Source organism: Dromiciops gliroides, chromosome 3, assembly GCF_019393635.1.
Source record: "Dromiciops gliroides isolate mDroGli1 chromosome 3, mDroGli1.pri, whole genome shotgun sequence".
Classification (NCBI taxonomy): domain Eukaryota; kingdom Metazoa; phylum Chordata; class Mammalia; order Microbiotheria; family Microbiotheriidae; genus Dromiciops; species Dromiciops gliroides.
In genome coordinates, this window is record NC_057863.1 from 208,213,057 (window position 1) to 208,240,279 (window position 27,223).

At 39.5% G+C, this 27,223-nt stretch overlaps 1 non-coding gene across 1 annotated transcript; it reads right to left on the minus strand.

Moving 5' to 3' along the window:
• Window positions 1-19,557: 19,557 nt before the first annotated feature.
• On the minus strand, window positions 19,558-19,665 carry LOC122752271. Its single transcript, XR_006356047.1, has one exon. It is a non-coding gene; the product is annotated as a U6 spliceosomal RNA (small nuclear RNA).
• Between the last annotated feature and the right edge of the window lie 7,558 nt (window positions 19,666-27,223).

A 27,223-nucleotide genomic window follows, 5' to 3' on the forward strand; every position in this document is an offset into this window, starting at 1 on the left:
GTGGAATATTAGTGTACTATATGAAACGAATATAAATAATCCAGAGAAATATTAGACATGTGATGTATATTTTTTAAAAGTGAAAAAAATCCCCAAATGTGACTTACACTAATATTGAAATCACTATCAAGGGGCAGCAAAACTTTGGGGAAATAGTACTTATGTCAGTAGTACCATACTATTGAAGTGGCTATCTCTTCTTTCTGTTAACAATAAACCATTAGGGAATATAGTTTGTAAAAGGGAAAAGGGGTGGTTTGGGGTTGGAGGGGATCCATATTATTTCAAATTAATGTATCAAATGAGGACACAAGGCATTAGAGTAGCTTAAGGAAATTTAAAATGGGGAGATAAAGAACTCATGTGGTTTTAGACAGAACAAAACAAATTAGAAAGGTATGCAGGTAATTGATCAGGGAAGTACTCTGATCAACATGATGAGCTTGTTAGGCTGGTGAACCTTCATGTGGGATTTTAGTTTTATCTCATCTATTTGAGATGAAATGTTTGGCTTAGGTTGTTGTGGGTCAGAGCCTCTGGGCTAGTTTCATAAAAGGGGATTCGATTGGAGGGCAAGGTCCTTTTTCCCTTTTCCCCTTTTCAGAGGATAGACCAGAGAACTGCCGAGGTAAGAACAAACCTGGGGTAGGGAACTAAGATGGGGTAAGACGGTTTTCATTTTCATGGGTTCTCATCGAAGGGACCTGACAGGAGAACTGTGTATTCTAAATTCCTTATTTCATCTTTGGAAAAGCAGAAGCCTCACCTCTAAGACTGAGAAATGGAAGCTATGGAAAGAACTGTGTAGCCTCATTTGACCAGAAAAGATCCTAAATCCCAGATCCTAGATAGAAGGGGGAGGGGATTTAGTCACTCTGAGATTGAGAGTTCTTCCAACAGCCAGTTTCCTAGAAAGAAAAGGGTAGTTCCTTCAAAATGCCAAACTCTTGGGAATAAGAAGATTGAATATGTTTCATGAGGGCTGGAAGAATAGGAAGGGACAATGTCACTGTGCATAGAAGCAAAAGACCTAGACTTTGCCCTACCCTGTTACTGAGTTACTTAGGAGGTTATTCATCCTTCATTCTCCAAGGCAGTACAGATCTAGTGGGAAGGGAGTTCTTCAGCAACTCGAATTTTGTTTTTCTTTTTGAAGGAGGTCCAAGGTTGTTGTATACTTAATTCTGGTGGCCTTTATATATCCCTGGAGAAACTAATACTAGAATGCTGAGGACTTGTCTATTTAGTAACTGAAAAGTCATCTTCTGAGGGTTACTGAAACCTCAGGGTGATGCTCTGGGTCTAGGTACTTAGAGGCAAAGTAGGCTTCACTGGAGAAGGAAGAGAAATAGAATGAGTATTTTAGGGGCCACTATGATTATAGTATGTCTTCTTTGAATATCTGTGCAATAAAGGTATCCTGTATGCCACAAGCATTATTTTGAGTCCTAAGAATGCTTTTATATCAATGGAAGTTTACACATGAATTATATTCCAGTTTTATTATGAGCTTTTTCAGAGGGAATTCTGGGTGGTAGCAAAATGAGACAATGAGATATACTTTGGGGTGACTGTCCCTAATACTGAATCTGATTTAAATAAGTACAGAGCTTGAGGGGCTGGACTATAGGAAGAAGGGAAACTCTCTGACAATTTGACATTGTCATGCCAGATGCTGGGGTGCTAGGCCATAGATGTCACTTCTGTATCTTAGTAGCTCAATTGTGTGATACAAAAAGTTTATAAATTACATAAACCACATGGAAACAAGAAGGAAACTGGTGAAACTAGGGTATTAATGAGACAGTTATACCTTGACAACCTTTGGAGTGCAATGCATGTCACTATCGTGACATAGTCTTTTTAAATACTGGTGCATAACCCATCATGTCAAAATGAAAGAATTATAATCATTTTTTAGCTCAGGACCAAATTGGAATTTTTCTGAATGAGAAGAATTTTCTTTAAGCACTATTATCCAACACTGAATGGCTTTATATATTAGCTTTTGCTGCAGACTTGATAAAGTTTTGTAATGAATTTGACCTAAAATTACAAATCAGAACAGCACTTATATGTGAAATTTATACTGTAATAAAGACAATTCAACACACAACTAAGCTTGTTTTGAATCACAGGTGCTTTATACTTCCTGAGCTGTCAAAAGTTTAAAAAATGAGTGAGATATTTATTCCCACACAAATCTGTAGCAGGTATATTTTCCAAGCTCACACTACAGTTCCAGCAGTGGTTTTTCAGGCTTCTATGCATAAATTAAAGAAATTTCTATATTTCAAAATCCACCTAACTGTGCAGTTGAAGAGCTTGCATTTAACCTTCAATTGGAAGTTATTAATCTGCATTGTAATGACCTCCAAAAAAGCTAATATAGAGAACCTGTGGAGGACAGGTTATGAAAGAATAGACTGGAAGCAGTGAGTTCAAATGCTCTTGCAATAGATAATGAAGACATGAATTAAAATTGGTGGCTATGTCATTGGAGAGAAGGATGAATATAATATTTGGCAAATGACTTTGACTATGGGGGTGGGAATGATGAATTGATGAAGATTAGAAACCTTGGTTATTACAAGAATGGTAAAAGACTAAACAGAAATAGGGAAATCTAATGAGAGATGAGTTTGGGAAGGGGAAAATAATTCTGGTTTGGACATGCTGAGCTTGATATGTATGGGTATAGGAGATTCCATCAGAAATATCCACTCAATAGGGGCAGCTAGGTGGAACAGTGGATAAAGCACTGGCCCTGGATTCAGGAAGACCTGAGGTCAAATCCGGCCTCAGACACTTGACACTTACTAGCTGTGTGACCCTGGGCAAGTCACTTAACCCCAATTGTCTCACCAAAAAAAAAAAATATCTACTCACTGCTTGATGCAGGACTAGATATCAGGAGAGAAATTAGGGAGAGGATAAGAGGTTGTATACATGTTGAGAGAAAAGAGCAAAGGGACTAGACAAAACCTTAGGAGACAACCATGGTTAGAGGGCAAAACATGAATCATAATCCAACAGAGGAGGCCATGGAGTACCACTGTCAGACAAAAACCCAGAATGGAGAATGTTTGAGAGAAGGGAATGGTCAATCAATAAGCATTTACTAAGTGCCTACAATGTTCTGGGGTGTATGAGCATTCAGGGAAGACCAGTACCTCTGGTGTGAGGGCTGCCAAGCACTTTTCAGGGTTGCTTTCTACCTTTCTCTCCCTTCACGTGTGGCCCTAAGAAGCTGTATCATGTGCAGTGTCCAAACCCTGGTAAACCAATTTGGCATATGGGCTAAACCTGGGTGAGAGTAACCTATCAGTGAGTTGGGGGCCAGGTATCTATCCCTAAGGGTATAAAGACTTTCCCCAACAGAATGGGCAGATGAGAACAATTTTTCCAAGGTCTATGAAGACAGCCGAAGCAGGTGCTGTGGAGAACTTAGAACTTGGTTAGATGTCAAAGATGGCAAGGCTATCAACTGTATCCCAAGCCATCACCAATTGTCTTGACTTTTGCCTTCCCACTGGACCCTGGCGACTGGAAGAGTGAGGCTAATGACTTCATGCAACTCTGCCCCATTTAAATCCAATTTATGCATAAGTCAAAAGATATCACCCATATCATTTTGCCATTTTTACCCATTTCAAAGTCCTTTAGTAACAAGGCAAAGTGATGAAACAGCAGGTGCGTACATACGGGGAGCTAAAGTTACAACCTTGCCCATAGGTGGCCCAGGTCGTAGGATCATCTTCTCACTGGATCGAAGCAGCAAGGGGATTGGGCAGCCCCATGGGTGTCTGAGCAGCCTTTTTAAAGGACTGCATTGTTCACCTCTTGGCATGAGGAAGGGTCTAGAAAAGGTGCCCTGAAATTTTACTGCTTTACCCAATCCTGGCCTGCTTACCATGGCAAGGCAGAAATACCACCCTGTGGTCAAAGTAAAAAAAAAAATGTACATACATTTGTGTAAAGATGGTTTTACTCGCCATTGGTACATGGAATGTGTGCACATTTATGTACAACACAAAACCCAGTATACCTGAAAGATGAACACCTCTTGTCAGGAGAGAACTCAGCAGGTTTCACATCCAAATAGCAGCCCTGAGTGAAACAAGGCTGGCAAATGAAGGCCAGCTTCCTAAAGTCAGAGCTGGATACATATTTTTCTAGAGTGGCCATGGTGAAAGGGAATACTATGAAGCTGGTGTAGGTTTCACAATCAAAACTAACAAACTCACCAAACATGTATGCTTCCCAAAAGGAGTGAATGATTGACTCATGACAATTCAATGGCCACTTGCAGGAAAGTGCCACATCACCATCATTAGTACATATGCTGCCACCATGATGAACCCTGATGAGGTGAAAGAAAAATTTTATGAACACCTTGAGATGACCCTTGATATCAATATGCTAAAAGAGAACAAGTTCATAATTCTGGGTGACTTTAATGCCAGAGTAGACACAGACTATCAGACATGGCAAGGAATCCTTAGAAGGAATGGAGTTAGAAACAGCAACAGCAACAGTCACTTAATAATGAAGACTTGTGTATCTCATCATCTCATCACCAACACTGTCTTCCATTTACCTAAACATAAAAAACACTCCATGCATACACCCTTGCAGCCAACATTGGCATTTAATAGGCTATATTGATGTTAGGAGAAGAGACAGACAAAATGTGAGAATGATGAAGGCAATGTATGGAGCAGAGTACCGGATCAGTCTTAGACATCCTCTCCAAGCTAAACATTCATATTCAGCAAAAGCAGTAGTCCAAGGCAAGAAGACAAGCAGAAGACAATGTCAACAGATTAGAGCACTTATCTGAGCATGAACAGTTTGTTGCTAACAGAGGGAAAGCAGAGCCAAACCACGGTTGACAACAGAGGAGAGTAAGCAGCTTTCAGAGATTTGGTGTACAGCACTGCATTTATTCATCTGGGCCAGAACATTTGCAAACATAAATTGGTTTGATGAAAATGATGGGGAAATTCAGAAGCTGCTAAATAAAAATAAGAACTCCACAGGGTTTATCAGCAGGATAGTTAGCCTGTCTCTAAGATGGCATCATTTAACTCTATCAAAAATAAAGTACAAGTGAAGCTTAGAGAGATTCAGGATTCTAGGCTCAGTAAGAAGGCAGATAAAATTCAGTTTTATGCTGAATAACAATCCAAAGTACTTTTATGATGCCCTGAAGGCTATTTATGGGCCAAAGACCTATGGTGCTTCTCAACTACTCAGTGTTGATGGAGCCACATTGATTAGTGATAAGGATATGATCCTGAAGAGATGGACTTGAATACTTCCATAGCAGTCTCAACAGACCATCATCAACCAGTGCTGAAACCAGTGACTATATACTTCAGGTTGAAGTCAATCCCTCACTAGCCAAACTTCCAACTGAAGAAGAGGTTTTGAAGGTCATTAGGTTCCTCTCATGTGGCATAGTGCCTGATGCTGATTCTATTCCACCTGAGATTTATAAGGCAAGGGGACCACTGCTTGTACAAAAGCTGACTAAAATTTTTTAGGTTATATGTCAGAAGGAGGTTATCCACTAGGAGTTCAAGGATGCTTCCATTTTCCATCTCTAAAAAGGAAGTCCTGTGACAATCATGGTAGGGGTTGGGGGAGGTGTGGTTTCTTTCTTAGTAATTGGTTGTAAGATTCTTGCCAGATCGGTCCTTAATAGGCTGACCTTTCACTTGTACAATGGTTATCTATCTGAAAGTTAGTGTGGCTTCAGAAAGAACCAAGGAATGGTTCACATGGTGTTTGCTGCCTGACAACTCCAGGAGAAATGGCAGGAGCAGGATAGAGGTCTTTACACAAAATTCATCAATCTGACCACACCTTTGATACTGTTGGTCATGAGGGACTGTGGAAGAACATAGCAAAATTTGGTTGTTCAGAGAAGTTTACATTATTGTAGGCCACTTCCATGACAGCATGCTTACATGGGTTCTGTATTATGGATAGTGCTCTTCTGCCTTCCCTGTCATCAATAGAGTGAAGCAAGGTTGTGTGCTTGCTCCCATGTTTTTAGCATGGTGTTTTCAGTGATGTTGTTGGATGCCTTCAATAAGGACGAAAACAACATCAAGGTCAGCTACTGTACTGATGGTAAATTATTTAACTTGAAAAGGCTACAAGCCAAGACTAAAGTAGGGGGAGAGCTGGTGTGCAACTTTTTGTTTGCAGATGACTTGTGCAATCAGTGAAGCTTCTGAGGCTAAGATGCAGAAGAGCATGGATCAGTTTTCTGCCACTTGTCCTCATTTTAGCCTGACAATTAACACCAAGGAAAGACAGGTTCTCCATCAGCCAGCACTACACCATCCATATTATAAGTTCACTTACCTTGGCAGTATACTTTCCAGGAATGTACATATAGATGATAAGGTTGATGCACGTGTTGCCAGAACTAACTCAGTGTTTGGGAGGCTCTGAAGGAAAGTGTGGGAGAGAAGAGTTATTAGGCTGCTACCAGACTGAAGGTCTATGGAGCCATTGTGCTGACCTCATTTTTGTATGCCCTTGAAACCTGGACAGTATACCAGTGCCATATCAGGAAGTCGAATCATTTTCATTTGAGTTGTCTTAGGAAGATTCTGAAGATCATCTGGCAAGGCAAGGTACCAGACACTGAGGTCCTTTCTCAACCTAAACTGTCAAACATTCAAACTCTACTGCAGAAAGTACAACTTTGATGGACTTGCCATGTTGTCCAAATGCCAAACATATGTTTGCTTAAAAGACCATTTTATGGAGAACTCACACAAGGCAAGCACTCACATGGAGGTCAGAAGATGTAATATAAGGACATTCTCAAAATCTTTCTGAAGAACTTCAGAACCAATTATGAGGCATGGGAGACGGCAGCACAGGACCACCCAGAATGGCCAACACCACAAAAAAAGTTGCTGTGCTTTATGCGAAAAGTAGAACTGCAGGAGTTCAAAAGAAATGTTAAATAAGCAAATTTAGAGACATTTCAACTCCAAATGTTCATATGCACTATTTGTGCCTCACCTGTGGTACAGCTTTCCAAGCTCATGCTGGTCTGATCAGCCACAGTCAGACCAGTACCTTGACCATGACATAGGGATGTCATTTTGGTCCTCTTCAAGCATGGATAAAAACAAGTGTGTATTGTCCCTTTCCTCAAATAGGGGAGAGACAACATGTATACGTGTAAATATATACAGAATGAACACAAAATAAGTACTATGTGGTTTTAGAAAGAAGAACAGTACCAGCCAGAGGGGATCAGGAAAAGCTTCATGTAGAAGATGGTACTTGAAGGGAGTGAGGGGAGGAGGAAGGGTTTTTCAGGCATGGTATACCACAAATGCAAAGGCATGCAGAGAGGAGATTCAGTGCTATTCATAAAGGACAGAGAGAAGGCCAGTTTAAATGGTCCATCAAGTACAGGAAGTAGAGCAACACATTATAAAACCTAGAAAAGTAGGTCAAGGACAGGGCTTTAAAAGCAAAGAAGAGAGATACATCTTTTATCACAGAGGTAATAGGGAGCCACTAGAGTTTAATGAATAGGGGAATGATGTGGACAGACTTGAACTTTAATAACTTTGGCCCTGTACGGAGAATGGATTGGAATAAGAAGAGACTTGAGGTAGAGAGACAATTAGAAAGGCCCTTACAACAATCCAAGTGATTGAGAGCTGATGAATTCCTGAAACCATCATTGTGAAAGTAGTGAGAAGGGGAAGAGATACAATATATGTTGTGAAGATAGAAACAAGAAACAAAATGATGTGACAACTAATTGGATAAATGAGATGAGGGAAAATGAGTTTAAAATAACATTGAAACCTGCAAGACTGGAAAGATTTTGCCATCCTTGATAATAATAGAAACGCTTGGGTCTAGAAGGAATGATATTTCCACATTGCATTTAATGTCTATGGAATTGATTTTGAAGTCCAATAGATAACTGGAGAAATGATAGTAGAACTCAGAAGAGACTGAGACTGAATTTGTAGATCTAAAAGTCAATAGCTTAGACATAATAATTAAAATCAGAGTAGGTGATGAGCTCACCAAATGAGAAAAGAGAATAGGCATTTATTAATTGCAAGGTACTGTGCTAAGAATTTAACAAATATTATATTATTTGATTCTCACAACAACTCTGGAAAGTAGGTGCTATTCTCATTTTGCATTTGAGGAAAATCAGGCAGAGGTTAAATAACTTATGTCACATAGCCATAAGTGTCTGAACCTGAATTTGTTTTTTTTAAAATAATAAACATTTTGGGGGCGGCGGGGCAATGAAGGTTAAGGGACTTGCCCAGGGTCACACAACTAGCAAGTGTCAAGTGTCTGAGGCAGGATTTTAACTCAATCTCAATCCAGGGCCAGTGCTTTATCCACTGTGCCACTTAGCTGCCCCCCTAAATAATAAACATTTTTATTAAAGTTTTGAGTTCCTCCTTCCCTCCCTTCCCCCCTCCCTGAGGCAGTAAGCAATCAGATATAGGTTATACATGTGCAATCATGTAAAAATTACCATATTAGTAATTTTGTATAAGAAAACTTAAATAAAAGAAAAAAGTGAAAAATAGCATGCTTTAGTCTATGTTCAATCAGTATCAGTTCTTTCTTAGAAGATGAATAGTATACTTTATCATTAGTCCCTTGGGATTGTCTTGGATCATTATATTGCTGAGAATAGTTAAGTCATTCACAGTTCTTCATCAAACAATATTGCTGTCTTTGTGCACAACATTCTCTTGGTTCTGAGCCTGAATTTGAATCAGGTCTTACTGCTTCCAGTACCAGTGCTCTATCTACTGTACCATCTAGTTGCCATAACAGTGTATTGAGGATGTGGAAGAGAGAGAAGAGGGCTCAGCTTAGAGCTTTAGAGCACAATCTCAATTAGGAAGTCATAAGGGTGATGAGCCAGCAAAGGAGATGTCATATAAGTAGGAGGAAAACCAGGAGAGAGTAGTGTTTTGCAAACCTAGAGAGAGTATAGAGGAAGAGATGATGATCAACACTGTCAAATGATGCAAAAAGATCTAGGATAAGGATTGGAAAAAAAAAAGATTACCAGATTCGGCAAGTGGAAGATCATTTGGCATTTTGTGGAGATCAGTATCAGTTGATTAATGAAATCAGGAGCTATATTCCAGTGGGTTGAAAAATAAAAAAAGACAACAGAAGGCAGAGGGAATAAGTGTGTATGGTTTTTTGTTTGTTCTTTTCCTAGGAGTTTGGCTGTGAAAGGAGAGGGCTGCATATAGGAACACAGCTTGGGTCACTTGAAGGGTTTTGTTTTTAAATGCTTTAATGGTAACAAAGAAAAAGCCAAGAAGATAAATAGAGATTAAATAATAAAGAGGGTAAGGAGAAAGGATGATTGAAAGTCAAGCTGCCAGAGAAATTTGAAGAGGTTGGGATCCAAGACATAGAGAGGTTGGCCTTGAGGATGGCCAATTTTTTTAGCTAGAATTGGAACAAAGGGGAAAATTAGGGGCAACTATGTGGAGATTTTAGGTGTGTGATCTATCAATCAAATCTATTTATTAAGAAATATTCACCAGACAATATAAATACAAATACAAAGAATGAAACAATCCCTACTCTCAAGCTATTTACATCCTGAGATGATTTTTTTAAAGTTCACAATACATTAGAAGATCAGACTTCCATGATCTTGGTAAAGTATATAATGTCTTCTACTGAGAGGTGATGTAGAGAGAAGAGAAGGTTTGGATCAGTCTCTATGGAAATTTGATAGAATAAAATGGTTGCTAGGTACTAGTGAGGACCTGATTAATTTTAGGTAATCTCAATTTTAATGGACCCAGGTAGCATTGTTGTGATTGGTGGAAGTAATCCATGTTTGAATTTTGGTAAGGCAAATGTCCATTGGTCAAAAGAGATAAGGACAACATTATAGTTAAAGAAATCATTCTGGGGGCAGCGAGGTGGTGCAGTGGATAAAGCACCAACCCTGGATTTAGGAGGACCTGAGTTCAAATTCAGCCTCAGCTACTTGACACTTACTATCTGTTTGACCCTAGGCAAGTCACTTAACCCTCACTGCTCCCCCCCCAAAAAAAATTAAAAATCATTCTGATGTTAATAACAACTCAGTTAATAATACTATGTAAACCTAGGAAGTTTTTCACTTTTGACAAGATCCTCTTTTTCCTTATCCAGCACTACTATCTACAAGTGACTTCAGAAACCCCTAAGTAAGTTACTGGACCAGCCCCCAAGTTGTCTACCAGCAAGTGGAGGTAGTCCCAGATGAGATTTTTGTCTCTTAAAGGTTGTGCTAATAATACTGAAAGGCAGCAACATCACATTCTAAAACCTTAACAAGAAGCCTACTTCATTTCTAAGAAACCACAGTTTAAAGGAGCTGACTGTATTTTCTATCTTCTTTAGACCACAAGCACAATTCCCTTTGGGAGTAGTTTTTGGGGATAAAGAAATGGGTTCATACCTGTAATCTGATAAAGGAATAACACTCAAAGCTATTCATTGTATTGTTACAAAATAAGGGCTGCTTAGAATGAGGTGGGAAGACAAGGAGAGGCTGAAGCTTTTCTGCCTTATGGCCCAAAGAACGCTGAGTATGATAAAAGACTAGAATACAGATATACCCCACTTAACACTATTAATTGAACCTGCTATAATATGTGTTAAGTGAAATAAGGTTACAAGATATATAATTCCATGATGTGTTAAAATTGTATTTTGCTCTGGTCCCCCTGACAACCCTCTCCACCCTTCTAATTAATATAGTAAGTAAGTTTATAAGTAGCCAGTATAAAGTAATACTAGCAGGTAGTGAAATTGCTAAGGGGTACCTGGAAATCATTTACAGAATCTCCAATAGATCAAAGGAGCATAACAAAAGTTACTTGCAAACTGTTTTATAAATTAGCTAAAAATCACATCCTGAGACTTTGTGCTAAATTAGGGGAAGCCAGTCAGGCATTGCTGTAAGGACCTTTTTGGTCCTGCTAACTTCTGTGGTCTGAAAGCCTCAGATTAAGCTTTAGACATCCACAGTAGTTAAGACTAGCAGAACACCAGATATTGCTGATAACTTGGAGATGTGGTTATGTTAATAAACTAATCCTAACACGTCACTGGTAACTTTGAAATGACATAAATATGTTCCTGAACTAACCCCAAGGTAGCAAAAATAAGAGTCTGTTCCCCACCAAAACCCTACAAAAATGAGATCTGAAACTCCTGCCCCCAAGCACTTTTCCATCTCCATTTTAATCCACTCTTCTGAGTGTTCCCAACTCTAATTCATGGCTACTTGACATTCCCCACTCCCCATTCTCTTGTGTATACTGCCTGCCTTCTTTCTCCTGACAGTTCTCATCCCCATGCCTTCTGCTTCTGTGCCCCCACCCCATTATTTGTCTTTGTACTCGTCTGACTTTTGCTCTTGTACCTTCTATGACTTATTGAAGTGCAATTGAAGCATACTGCCATCACGGTCTTTCCCAATGAGTACCTAAAGAACCAGGTGTGCCTATCCCCATTTGACCCAGAGGGACTCTCTGGAAGTTAGTCCCATTACCTGATTCATTTACTAATTCCATAAAATAACTGGCAATTCACACGGTTGAGAAAGTTATAAATTATATCATTGTCAAGGGAGCCAAATATTGTTACAACAAGTTTCACAACTTTGTATCAGGGTTTATAACAATCCCTGTTATTATTTTAATGTTAAAAGACATTGGTTAATGTTTATGCAAAATTGATAGGCCTGTATGGGGGAAGTGGGAAGGAAGACAATGAAGATTCTTCTCTCTATATGTCTAGGAGTATCCATGTCTATTATCCTCATTAACTCAAAAAAAAAAAAAAGGCAGACCCTAAAAGGTAGACCCTTGCTGTCTAACTGCAAAGAATAATAAGACAAAGGATCACACACATTTAAAATATACTTTTGAAGAGAAAAGGTGTTAATTTAATTTGCACTTCTTCTCTTTTGAAATCTTTCTAATAAAGATTTATAAACTCTCTCAGATCCCCTTGTCTTGTCTTCTCTGGTAGAGTTTTTGTGCATTTTCCCTAGGAGTGAATATGGACTTCCAGATGATTTTTTCCCATATGGCTGATAAGACTTGCCACGAATAAAATCAAGCCAAGTGAGTCTGGAACTAGGTTCCTGGAGGAAGATCATTGATTTCGAAGGGCTAGATTGGGAACGAAACGATTTCCCAGATTTACGGTACAAATAGCGGGAAATGCCATAATCTGGGTATGGGACAGTAAAAACAGAGCCTGCTTCTAGTTGGGGAACCTGTAAAACAAATTTCACATTCATTTCTTCCTTGGACCCAGGCATTAATGATGAGATGGACAGCAGTTGTGCTCTACAAGGATCTTTCATTTCCTTAACATGAGGACAACCATAAGGGATCCAGGAGGCACAAATTAAGCAGACCGTATAAGTCGATGTTATACACAAGCTATTCTCAAAATTTGGACAATCTGTTATACGCTGCAGGAGAATTTGCTTACAGATGTCATTTTTTATTTTCTCTTGGGGGATGGACCTGATGATACCATTAAGAGTTCTGTGAGGGATATTCCCACCCTCAATGGTAAAAGGTTTGATGTATGTTAAACACCATGGAAGTTCTCTGTTTTTTCCATCTTCAGTCAAAGGGTTGGGGTCAGATGGGGTTCTAGCCCAATTGTTCATGAATGGTTGATGTTTTACTTGTCGTTTACAATCTTTTAGAGTCTCAATTGGGTGATCAAGGTCCTGGTTGTCCTCAACCAGACTCTTTAGCAGGGATGGAAGTGTGGGCTTATGACTTGAACTTTGTTGACATGTCACTCTGTATTTGGAGTCTAGTGGAACCTCTGCCCAGTGGCAAGGTCGCTGTGGGGTCTGGTGGATGGGTTCTGCTGGAGCCACAGTCTGGGACTTGGTGCTCCTTCTCATAGCCCTGTGATTTTGGTTAAGTGTTACCACTTCCCTAATGTTAGAGCGTGATGAAGACTTTTTTGGTTTGGGGTTGTCAGGTGGCAATATGCTTTTGTGTTGGGAAAATGAGGGAACATTGTCACAGTTATCAGAAGGCAACCTAATCTCAGCATCTTGATCCAGGCTGGAGGGAAGAATTACCTGGGTTGAGGTACCCAGTATCAATTCAGCCTGGTGATCCAAGTCTGGGGATGCCTTAAACTGATGGTTTGTCCTCAGTGGAATCTCACCCTCATTGTCCAGGTCCAGTGGATGTATGACTTCAAAATCAGAGCTTGGAAGCAGTGGCACATCATCATCCTGGTCACTGCAGTCTGATGAATTGTCATCCTGGTTGTCAGAGGTCAGAGGAAGTAAGGTCCCACAGCTGGGAACCTCCTTAGTTTCAGACCTATGGTCTGGAATTAGGATGCCAATGGATTCTTGGTCAGGTGCAGCTTGGGACTCAAAATCCAGATCTAGTGAGGGTTCAACATCTTCCTGGTAGTGGGAGCTTGGTATGCCCTCGTTCTGGTTTTCAGGGATAATTGGAAGCATGACCACACATTCATAGCCTGGTGCATCCATGATACTGTGATTGAAGCCAATCTGAGTCTTGGTTTCATAGTCCAGGTCTGGTAGTGTTATCTGGTGGTTGGGATCTGGTATAGACTCAACCCAACTACAAGAAGCTGGAAGAGCCATGCTAATTCTGTCTTGGACTATCACAGTCTCATTATGATGTTCTAGATCAGTTACGTCCTCATTCTGAAGGACAATATCTGGGGGAGTCAGGGTCTGATCATTAAGACCCAAGAGTTCTATGACATTGTGGTCTGGATCCACTGTAGCTTCTCCCCAGTGGATGGGGTCAGATTCAAGTTCCACCTGTTGGTCAGTGTCTGATGGAGCCACAGCCCAATGATCAAGACCCATAATAGAGTTGTCATGATGTTCAGCAACTGATGAAACCATATCAGCCTGGTGGTCAGTGTCTGGTGGTATCTGATCTTGGCAGTTAGGGCTTTGTAGAGCCATGACCCTGCAATCTGACTCCAGGACAGCATTGCCCCAGTGGTTGGGGTCTGATGCTAACTCTGCCTGTTGGTAAGTATCTAATGGAGCTTGGGTCCAGTGACTGCAACCAATTGATGCCTCTTCCCAAGTATCAGGACCATCTGATGTAGCTCCAAGCCATTTCTTGGGGACAATTGGAGGTGTAGCCAGTTGGTTTGGGTCTGGTGGAACCTCTATCTCCTGTTTAGAGTCTGGTAGAGGTGTAGCCCAGTATCCAAGAGGAGAAAGACCCTCAGCACAGACTGGGTCAGTGCTTGGTGGTGAAACCTCAGGCTTGTGCTCAAGAACCAGTGGTAGTGGTGTTTTGGTCTGGTTGTCTATGTATTCAATAACTGTGTGGTCAGGGACTGGTTGTGGTTCTGTAGCCCAGTGGTCAAGGTGTGGTAGAACCATAGGCCAGTGATCAGGATCTAGTGGATCATTAGCTAGGTTTTCAGGGTTACAAGAAGGCTCTCTATTCTGCATGACCTGGGTCCAGGGATTGGGAACAATCTCAGAAGCTTCTGTGTTGCCACTGAGGTTTGGTAGAGGTATATCCTGGTGGTCATGTTGTGCTGATGGTCTAGAGGTATCCCTAACTTTAAAATGAAGGCCGGCTGGATTCTCGGCTGGGACATCAGGGGATTGGAAAGATGTAAAGGTGGTGGTGGTTTCCCTGTGGTTGGGGCACGGTGGTGGCACAGCTGTGGCCCTCACCTGTTGATTGGTGCATGATGAAGCAGAAGCCCTGACGACCCAAGGGTTGTGTTCAGGTTGTTTTAATAGTGCAGTTTTTGTCTTTAGAAACTGGTCAGGACATTTCACTCGTGCAGTTGTGCCCTTAACCCAATGGTCAGGGTCTGATGGTGCAGCTCCAGAGCAATCAGGGCCTGATAATGGGGAAAATATGGCCCTGTTCCAGTGGGTTAGGTACCGCTCCAGGGAGGTCGTTGCTTTAGGCCGAGTCTTGGCACCTGATGAAGCTGAAGTCTGTTGATTGGGTCGTTGTAATGGTGCAGCTGTTGACTGATAGTTGTGGTTTAATGTTGGTACAGGTGTGGTCTTAAGCTTGTGATCCGGACATGATTGGTCTTCTGCCTGATGGTCACAGCCCTGAGAAATCATTGGAAGGTGGTCGGAATCTGATTGAGGTTTTAAAAAATGATCAGGGATGGATGGAGCCTCCACATGATGATTAGAGCCCAGTGGAAGTGCTGCTTGGTATTCAGGGTGTGGGAAAGGTGGAACAGGTACTCTGGCCCAGGAGTCAGGGCATGGTAAGGACAAAACTGTGGTTCCTGTTGATTGGGTGGTTGTGGCCTGGTAGTTGTTTTGATGTCTTGGCATGATGCCTGCCTGTTGGACAGCCTGGGGTAACTGAGCAGGTTCAACCCCAAGTTTTGGGTTTCGGGAGGATAAAACTGAGATCTTATGGTCAAGACGAGATGACACCTTGATCCTGCTCTCATGGTTGAGACGAGGCATGGATGCAGACCTGGACTGGTAATCTTGAGGGCCTAATGATATACTCTGGTGTGAAGAACATGGGATCACCACCTTCTTGGCTAGGTGATAGCCTTTTGGTAGGAGCTGAGGTTGGTTTGCTGATAAAGAGATTGAGTAATTGTAAAGAAACACTAGACATATAGCATGCATGAGAAAGGCAACTATGGAGAATGGGGAGCAATGGGGAGCGATGACAAAGATCTGATCCTAGATTACTATTAATGCCTGATATATGTAGAGCACTTTATAGGTTTCACATGATAATATTACCTTATATTTATGTAAGGATCTTTACTTTTCAGAATATTTTCATGCATGGTACCCTCACCATTTGATCCCAACTACTCCCCAACAATGCATATAGGGTAGAGATTATAATCCCCATTCAACAGATCAGGAAATGAGGTTCAGAGGAATTGAATTATTTGTCCATGGTTATATTATTTTGTAAGTTCCTGAGCTAGAATCAGAACCGAGGTCTAATACCTAGTACAGTGCTCTCTACACTATACTATCATACAACACACTTCCTGAGAGGGCCAGGGACATGCACAGGAATGGTTTCAAATGAAGGGGAACAATAAAAAAATGATGGCGCAATGAAGTCATAAAGAATAGGGGTAATAGCGGATCTCACCATTTGGCAGTTTCTTTTGTCTTCTCCCCATTGATCTAATAGAGGTTTTTCTTTGAAAAAAAATGTTAACAAAAAGGTAAAACATTTCAATAAATCAATAAAGGCTACCAGGCCAATGACTGTGCATATAGTTGCTACTTCAACGTGCCTAGACTACATCTTTTTCTTTTTTAAAACCCAATGCCTATTATAGCCAGTAATGTGACTTGAAAACATCTTTGACTCAAATGCTAATAAGAATATTAATGGTAACAAGTATTTATTGTTTACAAAACACTTTTCATACATTACACTAATAATTAATATTTAGATAATGCTTTACTTCTGCAAAGTCCTTTTTGTCATATAGTGTTATCTTATTTGATCCTTTCTATGTCCCCAATAAGGTAGGTACTATAGACTGGAACAAAGAGATGAATTGGCTTTACTAGGGTCATAACAGTTACTTAAAAGGATGAGGTAAGATTTGAATCATGGTGCTTCAGTAGTCCTGAATCCATGTTCCACAGAGTTTGAAAGTGAAAAGGGAGCTCAGCAGCCATCCAGTTCATCTCAAACCCCATGGGAATCCCCAATCTAACAAACTCAATAAGAGGTTATCAAACCTCTGCTAGAAAACCTCCATGGAGAGGGAGCCCACCACCTCTCCAGGCAACCCATTCCTTTTTTGGGCAGCTCTAATTGTTAGAAAGCTTCTTTCAGAAATTATATCTAAAGAAACTTCTTTGTAACTGCCATCCATTGTTCCAGGCTCTGCCCTCTCAACCAAACACAACAAATCTAATGTCTTCTCCATGTGATGTGGGTCTTCCCAAGCTGGCCAAAAACTCGAATCATCCCAGCCTGAGATGCCACATAAGTATAGAACTGAGTTTTACTTAAATGTTTATTTGCATCATCTCCAAAAGACCAAGTGTCTATGTGATATGTTTTCAAAATTTGGATGGGAAGATCAACATGCTGCCAAACCTAGAGGAATTTGTAGCAACCCCTGGGACCTTCCTATGCCATGACCTTCATGGTCACCTCTTATAGAACCTCTGCAGTTTCCCCAAGCCTTTGTACCATCTGAAACAACCAATCTAGGCTTATGGAGGGAGGAACAATCAACATAATGATGTCAGTGACACCACATAACAAGAACATTTGTTCTTGGAAGATACTGTCGGGTATGTGGCATGGATGAGCCTAAGGTATAAAATCAACAAAGGTGGACCCTTTTAGTGATACTATTCATGGGTAAACCTCAGAACAGCTTAACAAACATAATCATTGACAACAGAGGTACCTCCCACCCCATTAGTTACCAATCACAGCCCAGGGTCAAGAAGGGCAGTGCCCCTTCTTTACCTATCTACCCTAACCCCCTCTCCCTCCTGACCCGCAGGTATTATATACTCAGCATAGCAGCAGGATTTCTCACTGATCCATTTTCCCAGTTCAATAGCTACAATGCTTTCTTCCCATCTCCACAGTTCAGATGTGCTGCTTCCCTGATGGATTAACACCTTTATGTTAGGACAGCTATCATCAATTAGAAAATGAGTCATTACCCTCCAGGGGCCCACTATATCTCCCCTAACCTTTATTAAAACTAACTCTAAAGAAAGGATCTAATAAATGAACTTGTACTGAGGTTAGTTTATTTTACAGAAAGAAGGTTTATTCTTTCCAGAGAAATTTTAACAGGAATATAGAGATGATTTTTGTTAAAATAGTAAAACTATAAAGATGAGATTTCATGTACCAGCTAGGAGATAATTCTGTAGATAGACTCTTCTGGACCACAAGCTTTCCAAGGGCAGCCTTAACTAACATTGTATTCTGAATCTTAAAAAACCTTAAATGTGTGCATAAACTATATAAACACTGATTTCATTAGCATAGGTTCATATTGAAGGGAACTTAAGAGGCCAACCCCCTCATTTTATAGAAGAGAAAACTGAGACACACTAGAAGTAAATAATAAAGGGAGGATTTGAACTCAGATTCTCTGACTCCTGAGCCCATGAGTCTTTCTACCATGCCATGATGGTAGATGGTAGGGATAAGGTGAAGAGTAGGGGAATCCTTCTGCTAAGGCAGAACATGTTACAACTGTCTAGAATTTAGTATTTTGTTTTGTTTTACAAATATTAACTCATTTTATCCTCACAGCCACCTTGGGATATAGGTGCTATTATTATCCCCATTTTACAACCGAGGAAACTGAGGCAAATAGAATTTAAGTGACTTGCCCAAGTTCACATGGCTAGTAAGAGGTGAAATTTGAACTCAGGTCTTCCTGACTCCAGCCAGCACTCTATTCACTGTGCCACCTAACTAAATATAATGAGAGGTGATGTTCCCAGGAGTTAGATAACTAGTAAATGTCAAAAACAGAATTTGAACTGAGTTCATCTAGACTTAGGACCTAGAACTTAATCCACCCTCTAATAGCATATGGACATTTATCTGAATTAAAATGGGGTACAATCGATTTAATTTTGAGATATTTTAGAGAATTTTGTTTTATCATTTTAAGCAATAAGGAATGAACGACATTATGATAAAACCAAGGCAGAGGAACACTAGCCTGGGTGACCTAGCCATTCTCTAAATCATACTCATACAAAGTTTGGTGACTCAAACTGCAATTTCCCCAACCCACACCTAATTTAAGTGCAAAATATCTCTCACCAGGAGGAGTTCAAGAGAAGCAGGAATGGTGAGGAGCCTGATTGATCCAAATGTAAATGTCTTTAGTAGCCACAAGTTTCCCCAATAGAGGAAAACTAAGGAAGGAAGGATTTTTACTAGAGGAAAGGCAGTAAAGAATAAAAATAAATAAATAAATACAGAAAAACATAGGTAATTCTTTTGAAAAGGACTGTGTCCTGGGGTGCTGTTGTGTTTTCCCAGGAACCTATACAGGAGAAATGAGTCCTGTGATGTCCAGACCCAGACAGAAAGATAGACCATCACTGTGACATCACAGGCCCCCAGCTTTATGGCCTCTTGCAGTCAGAGTTAACATCCACCTCTGAGATGGAGGGGTTGGTGGGGAAAGCGGGTTGAGGAGGAAGGGGACAATGTTAACAGTACAAGGGGGACTCAGAAATTCTCCTGTCCATCCCTTCCTTCTAATTATATCAAACATGGAATTTGCTTTTTGTCTTCACCAATCCACTAATTCCCTTTCACACACATGCGCGCACACACACACACACACACACACACACACACACACATATATATATATATAGGCAAAGCTCTTGAATTTTTAACCCCAGGGTCAATTCCTGCCTCTCCTGAGGACCTATTTGGATTAGCATCCTAATAGTTAGATTTATAAATGTTTCTCTGGAGTCTTTGAACACATTAAGTATGCTTCACGAATTTGCTTGTCATGCTTGTGCAGGGGCCATGCTAATCTTCTCTGTATCCGAACACATTAAGTAAAGAATTAAATTTTTTAAAAATTATCGAATGACAGCAAGAAATTGAATCCACATAACCTCTCTGTATCTAAGAAACATTAAAACCATAAGAGATGGAACAGACCAGAAGGAAATGTATTATCAGTCTTTTGGGGGGGGGGTGAGGCAATTGGGGTTAAGTGACTTGACCAAGGTCACACAGCTAGTAAGTGTTAAGTATCTGAGGCCGGATTTGAACTCAGGTACTCCTGACTCCAGGACCGGTGCTCTATCCACTGTGTCACCTAGCTGCCCTCTTATATATAGTTTTGAGTTCCAAATTTTATCCCTCCTTCCCTTCCTCCCCTCTCTCCTCTCTGAGGTGGTAAGCTGATGTAGGTTATACATGTGCAATTATGTAAAACATTACCATATTAGTCATTTTGTATAAGAAAACTTAAAAAATGAAAGTGAAAAAGAGCATGCTTGTCTGTATTCCATCAATATCAGTTCTTTCTTTGGAGATGGATAGTATGCTTTATCGCTAGTCTTTTGGCATTGTCTCAGATCATTGTATTGCTAAGAATAGTTGTCATTCACAGTTCTTCATGAAACAATATTGCTGTCTCTGTGCATACCATTCTCTTGGTTCACTTCACTATACATCAGTTCATAGAAGTCTTTCCAAGCCTTTCTGAAATCATCCTGCTTGTAATTTCTTATAGCACAATAATATTCCATCAACATCATATACCACAGCTTGTTTAGTCATTCCCCAATTGATGGACATTCCTTTGATTTCCAATTCTTAGCCACCACAAAAGAGCAGCTGTACAATATTTTCATGCAAATGGGTCTTTTTTCTCTTTTGGGGGATGTCTTTGGGATATAAACCTAGCAGTGGTATTGCTGGATCAAAGGGTATGCACAGTTCTATAGCCCTTTGGGCATAGTTCCAAATTGCTCTCAGAATGGTTGGATCTTTTCACAATTCCACCAATAGTGGTTTACTGTCCCAGTTTTTCCATATCACCTCCAACATCCAATTTTTTCCTTTTTTTTTTTTTTTTTGGTTATATTTGCCATTCTGATAGGTGTGAGGTGATACCTGAGTTGTTTTAATTTGCATTCTGGAGAATATTTATTGCCCCATTATATATTCATAGAGACGCTCTGATGCTGAAAATTCTATATATAATAAATATGATTCAAACATAATCCCCCTCAAAGTAGTAAATCCATTAAGACAAATGAACCCATCTACTCAATCAGCCAATAAAAACAAGGCCTAAAGACAAGGCATCAAGTCCTCCAAGAAATCAAGCCATACTCAAAGTGTGAGTGAGCTTCACCATAAGTGAGATTAAAATACATCTTTTTGTCTTATTGCAACTACAAACTGTAATGTTGGTTTTTTTAGAATTGAAATTGGGAGGAGAAACCTTAGAGGTCACCTAGTCCAACCCCTTCATTTTACAAATTAGAAAATTGAGCCATCCGGAAGTTAAGTGACTTGCCCTATCATAACATGCCATAAAGAAGCAGTAGGATCAGAATTTGAACCCAGATCCTTTGACTCCTGATGTAGGACTCTTCTTTTTTAATTAAAATTTTATTTATTTTGTTTTAACATTGTCTAAATTACCCCCTTTATCTTTTCCTCTCACAAAAAGTCCTTTCATATAACAAATAATGAATTAAAATAAAGAGGAAGAGGGGCAGCTGGGTGGCACAGTGGATAGAGCATTGGACCTGAATTCAGGAGGACCTGAGTTCAAATTTGACCTCAGATACTTGACACTCACTAGCTGTGTGACCCTGGGCAAATCACTTAACCCTCATTGCCCCACAAAAACAAAAGGAAAAAGAAAGAAAAAGAAACATATCAGTGTATCTAGAAAATCTGAAAATATGTGCAACGTTCCAGATTTATGGATCCTTTTCTAAGTCGGGCAGAGAAGAGGGAACAGGTGTTTTCTTCCTCCCTCCCATCTCTTCTTTGGGGCTAAGCTTGTTCTTTGTAATTCTGCAACACTTATTTATTGTTTTCTAGTGGTTGTTCTATTAGATTGTTGGAGTTATTGTGTATATTGTTTTCATGTCTTTGCTTATATAACTTTAGACCAGTTCATAAAAGTCTCTCTAGGCTTCCCTCTATTCAGCATAATCATCATTTCTTACAGCATATATGTTGAGCACATAGCCAGCTGGGTGTACGAAGGACACTAGCATTTCTAAGTGCCTCAGAACCACGTTAAAATGTAAGTAGGAGGGGCAGCTAGATGGCGCAGTGGTTAAAGCACCGGCCCTGGATTCAGGAGTACCTGAGTTCAGGTCCAGCCTCAGACACTTGACACTTACTAGCTGTGTGACTCTGGGCAAGTCACTTAACCCCCATTGCCTAAAAAAAAAAAAAAAATGTAAGTAGGAAATATTTTTTAAATCAACAAAAATTCAATAAAACATAGATAACATTAGATTTTAAAAATATGCAGCCCATGGCCAGACTTATGTATGTATTTTGTTGTTGTTCACTTGTATCCAATTTTTTGTGACCTCATTTTGGGTTTTGTTGGCAAAGATACTGGAGTGGTTTGCTATTTCTTTCTCCAGCTCATTTTACAAATGAGGAACTGAGGCAAATGGTGAAATGACTTGCCCATGGTCACACAGCTAGTAAGTCTGAGGCCAGATTTGAACTCAGGAAGATGAGTCTTTTGGGGGGGGGAAGCAGTGAGGGTTAAGTGATTTACCCAGGGTAACACCTTTTTTTGTTTTTTTTTTGTTGTTGTTGTTGTTGTTTTTTTAGGAAGATGAGTCTTCCTGACTTCAGTCTAGGCCCTCTATCCACTGTACTACCTAGCTGTTCCATGTATGGATCAGCAACCCCTATTTCTACTGGGGTTTTAACACTACCATCTTACAGCATAGTACTAACATTTGTTTATTGATGGATATATGCTTTGTTTCCAGCTTTTTGCTGACACATACACACACATAATAGTATTTTTCTGTGCGTGGGAATTTCTTCTTATAAATAATCTCCTTGTAGTTACAGACCTCAAGTTTCTCCTTACTCCAGTTCATCCTCCATTCAGTTGCCAAAGTCAAATTCCTAAAGCATAAGTCTGACCACATTACCGCCCCCCTACTCAATAACTACAATGGTTCCTATCACCTCAAGAATCAAATATCAAACCATGGTATCTAAAGCCCTTCATAACCTGCCCTAGCCTCACTTTTCCACTCTTCTGATACCCCTTAAAGCCTCCATGTTTTCTATGATGCAGTGACAATTTGCTTCTTTGCTATTCCTTGAAAATTACATTGTCCCCCGTCTCTAGGTATTTTCATTGGCTGCTCCCCCATTTCTGGAATTCTTGCCCTTCGAATCCACTCCCTGGCTTCCCTGACTTTGAGTCCCTACTTTAAATCTCTCCTTCTCAAAGAAGCCTTTCCTTATCCCCCCTAATTCTTGCTGATTAGCTCTGATTTATCCTGTACATATCTTACTTATACATAGTCATGTTAATGTTGTCTCCCTCCTTAGACTGTGTACTCCTGAATTCTAATACTATGTTATTTCATTCACAGGCCTTTACTGATCTGAAAAACAAAGACAGGACTAGATTCCTACTTCCCAGAGACTTACAGCAGAAATTTAGCACATTTTCCCAAGAAAAGGTTATGTATTCTAAATGTTAAGGGTGGTCATTGGAGCAGTTAGGAAAGAAGAGTCAGCATCTACAGAGGAAAAAAAAAAAGCTTTTCAGGCTTAAGTATGAAAGTTTTCTTTTGTTCCAGTCTTAGAATCTTAAGATTTTCTCTCATAAAAACAGAATTCTGGGGGCAACTAGGTGGCACAGTGGATGAAGCACTGGCCCTGGATTCAGGAGGACCTGAGTTCAAATCCGGCCTCAGACACTTGGCAATAAACAGCTGTGTGACCCTGGGCAAGTCACTTAACCCCCATTGCCCCACAAAAACAAACAAACAAACAAAAAACCCCAGAATCCTTGGTGATCTTTTTTCATATCCCTTTGGAATATTATTTTTTGCTCTTTATGGGTCAGACCTAGGAGTGAATTTATATTTGATTTCTCTAAGTTAAGAAGAAAGTTAGAAAAAAGTTAGAAAAATTAGAAAAATTAGGAAAAAAAGATGTGGAGGAGAGAGGGAAATAAATAGGCATTTATTAAGCCCCTAATGGAGGAGAATACCCAAATATGATGAGTACCATAAAGGAGTGAGTCAGTGTAGTTGAGGGGTAAGAACTCTGCATCTGGAGTCAAATAATTGTGAACCTGGACAAGTCACTTAATTTCTCTGGGCCTCACACCTTTCATCTGTAAAATAAGAGAATGGGAGCAAATGCTCTCTAAGGTCCCTCCTAGTTCAAAATCCAGTGAGTACATTAGGCCAAACTCAAAGAAGAACTTTGAATGTCAGAATCAGGAGTTTTATTTGGCTTTATTTGGCATGCAATGAAGGAAGACATGAATGGAAGTGCTTGAGCTGTGGAGTGTTATGTGATCAAAGGCTTGAAGAATATAGAATATTTTATAGAATATATATAGAATCTATAGACTCTTCCTTGAACAACTTGAGTGAGGGTCTTTTGCATTCTTTTCCCTGATGTCATTCTTAGAATTCATTTTAATGTAGACCACCTTCAAGTCATGTCTATCAATGGAACTGAATGATGCTAACCAATTAGCTTTGACAACTTTGTCTTGGGGGGGGGGGCGGCAATGAGGATTAAGTGACTTGTCCAGGGTCACACAGCTAATAAGTGTCAAATGTCTGAGGCCAGATTTGAACTCAGGTCCTCCTGAATCCAGGGCCAGTGCTTTATCCATTGTGCCACCTAGCTGCCCCAACTGATTAGCTTTGATCAATATATAATGACCTGCCTCTATCAAAAGAGGATAAAAAAGCCCTTGGAAAATGCCACAATAGATTTTCTGGGTATTCTGTGGATTCTGGTGTCTTCTGGACTTCTCTTGGCTCTCATGGACCACATGGTCTCTGTCTCTCTCAGGTCTCCTTGAGACCACATGCTGTCTTAGCATGGGTCTTCTGGGGCTTTTCTCCAGTTTGCACTAACTGACACATTGAAGTTCTCTCCCTGCTTTCTCTACCACATGGCCTGAAACCATGAGAAGTTAAGGAGACACTTGGTCAATCCTTTGCTGCTATAATATTGATAAATATGCTTATCCAAATCTAGTGTCTATTGCAAAAGTAATTATTTTTAAAAACACAAATCACAGATCCGGACCCCTCAAAAAAAAACCACTCAAAATTCTTGAAGGATTTTTGAAATGTTTTCCTAAGCTCCATTTTACTTACATAGATAAAATCATAGATTCTTGATGTGCTAGAGTTTTCTTCATTATAAAAATGCTGTTTTAAAATGGATTTTTCTTTCCTTTTTAGAATTAGAATATTTAGAATTTTGTTTCTAATAAAGACTGATTATAGAAACTGGTGGGGGGTAGTATTTAAAATGGAGAAAAGAAGAGGCAAAAAGGATACAATAGTTGACTTCATCTATTTGGAGAGTTGTCATGTGGAGAAGAGACTTGTTTTCATTAGCCTTGAAGGGGACAGATATAAGCAATGGTTTAACATTGCCAAAAAAGATTTTAGCCTTATGTAGAAAAAAACCCACCCTTCATAATAATTGAATCTGTCTAAAACTGGAGTGTGCTACCTGGGAAGGAACTGAGTTCCTCATCACTGGGGGGAGGGAAGGAGGAGAGAAAGGTTTCAAATAGAAGCTAGACATCTAAAAGTAGAAAGGAGAGAAAAGCCACTTTTTGCCTGACTATTGTATGTCACCTAGAATTACCCTTCTTTATTCTTTATGGTAACAAGGAATATTGGAATAATGGATAGCTCTCACATATAATACTAATCTTGTCACCTCTGCATTGTTTGGGAGTAATTTGCATACTATGTTTAACCACAAATAATTTACCAGATTTCAGTACTTGGCTCAATTTAGAAAACCAGTGAGTTCATTGGATAGGACTAGACATGCCCTATTCCTTCAACTGAAGCTGGTTGGAACCTTATATTCTTAGATAAATATGGATAATAACATAATATTATCTTAAAGACTTTTCCAAGATGTTTAGTGAAAGAATGGACAGAAATCAAATCTTTCAGTCACCCTGAAAGAATGGCTAAAAATCACACAAGGCAAAAACAAACAATATTTAAAATGAGAAAAACCAGAACACTGATAACAATTAAAAATACCTTAGGGCAAATTGAATCAGATAAAGTACAAGGAGGAACAGTGGTAATAAAGGAAATCATGCAAACTATCTTTAGACAGTCTCAAATGGCTAATGAAAATTCTTTTTAATTTAGCCAAAATTAGAAATGTTAAGAAAAATTGGAAAACTAAATAATGGCTTGGAAAAAGTTAAAAAGGAGGAATGCAAGCAGAATAAAAAGATTTTTAAATGGAATGAAACAAAAATATTATCACTACAAAGAATACAAAAGAAAATTTCAGAAGACCATAGCAACAACAAACATTGACAAAATAAATTGTTTACTATACATAGCAGCCAAAAATATAAGCTCAAAAAATCCAGGGAATTTTCTAAATTATTGGGAAAAAAAAATAGAGACCCAACTAAAGACTCTCAGATCTCAAGATTCCTGACATCCCAACAAAATTAGAATAGAATCTTGACTCTATATTTCAAGGTATTTTCTAAGGAAACACCCTATAACTGGCAAAACAATCAATTAGGACAAATTGAAAAGGACCTTAGTGAGGAAAAAGACAAGATTTAAAACACCTACCTACCTCCTACTTAAACTCTAAAACTACAATGATAAGCAAAAAACACTGAGCTTTCAAGAGAAATGTAAAAATAACTTACTAAAGAACAATTAGAATGCCTCCAGAATTTTCAAGGGACATATGGGAGAATCACAGAAACTGGAATAAAACATTTTCCTATAAGATGCATGAGCCATGAGACTAACATTATCTCTCCAGAAAAACTCAGTTTTCTCTATGAAGAAAAAAAAATATGGACACTGGGAGACGAATAGACTGAAATATTTACACAGAAATATGTGCTGCAAGAATTCATTGTATTTGGGGTCAGTTAGGTGGCGCAGTGGATAGAGCACCGGCCCTGGAGTCAGGAGGACCTGAGTTCAAATCAGGCTTCAGACACTTGACACATACTAGCTGTGTGACCTTGGGCAAGTCATTAAACACTCATTGTCCAACCAAAAAAAGAGAATTCATTGTATTTACTAATTCACTAAGGACTTTAAGAAACAGTCTAATCATTAAAAACTTCAGGAAAGTGTTTCAGAAAAAAAAAAGGCAGGTGGGGGGGTGGGGAACCTCAAGAGGAGAGGGCAAAGTAGTTAGGATAATATGAAATCAAAGCTCCTGCCTTTGAAAGAGTAAGTCCAATTTAAAGTAACCTGCCTATTTATTAGTATATGAGGGAGGAAATTTGCTTAGAGTGTGTCTGTTAAGTTTGAATTAATAATAGAAATAATAAGAATAAGAAAATTTATATTCCCTTTATATTGTTCAAGGATTAAAAAAAAGCAAATCTAACAAGTGTAATACTAAAT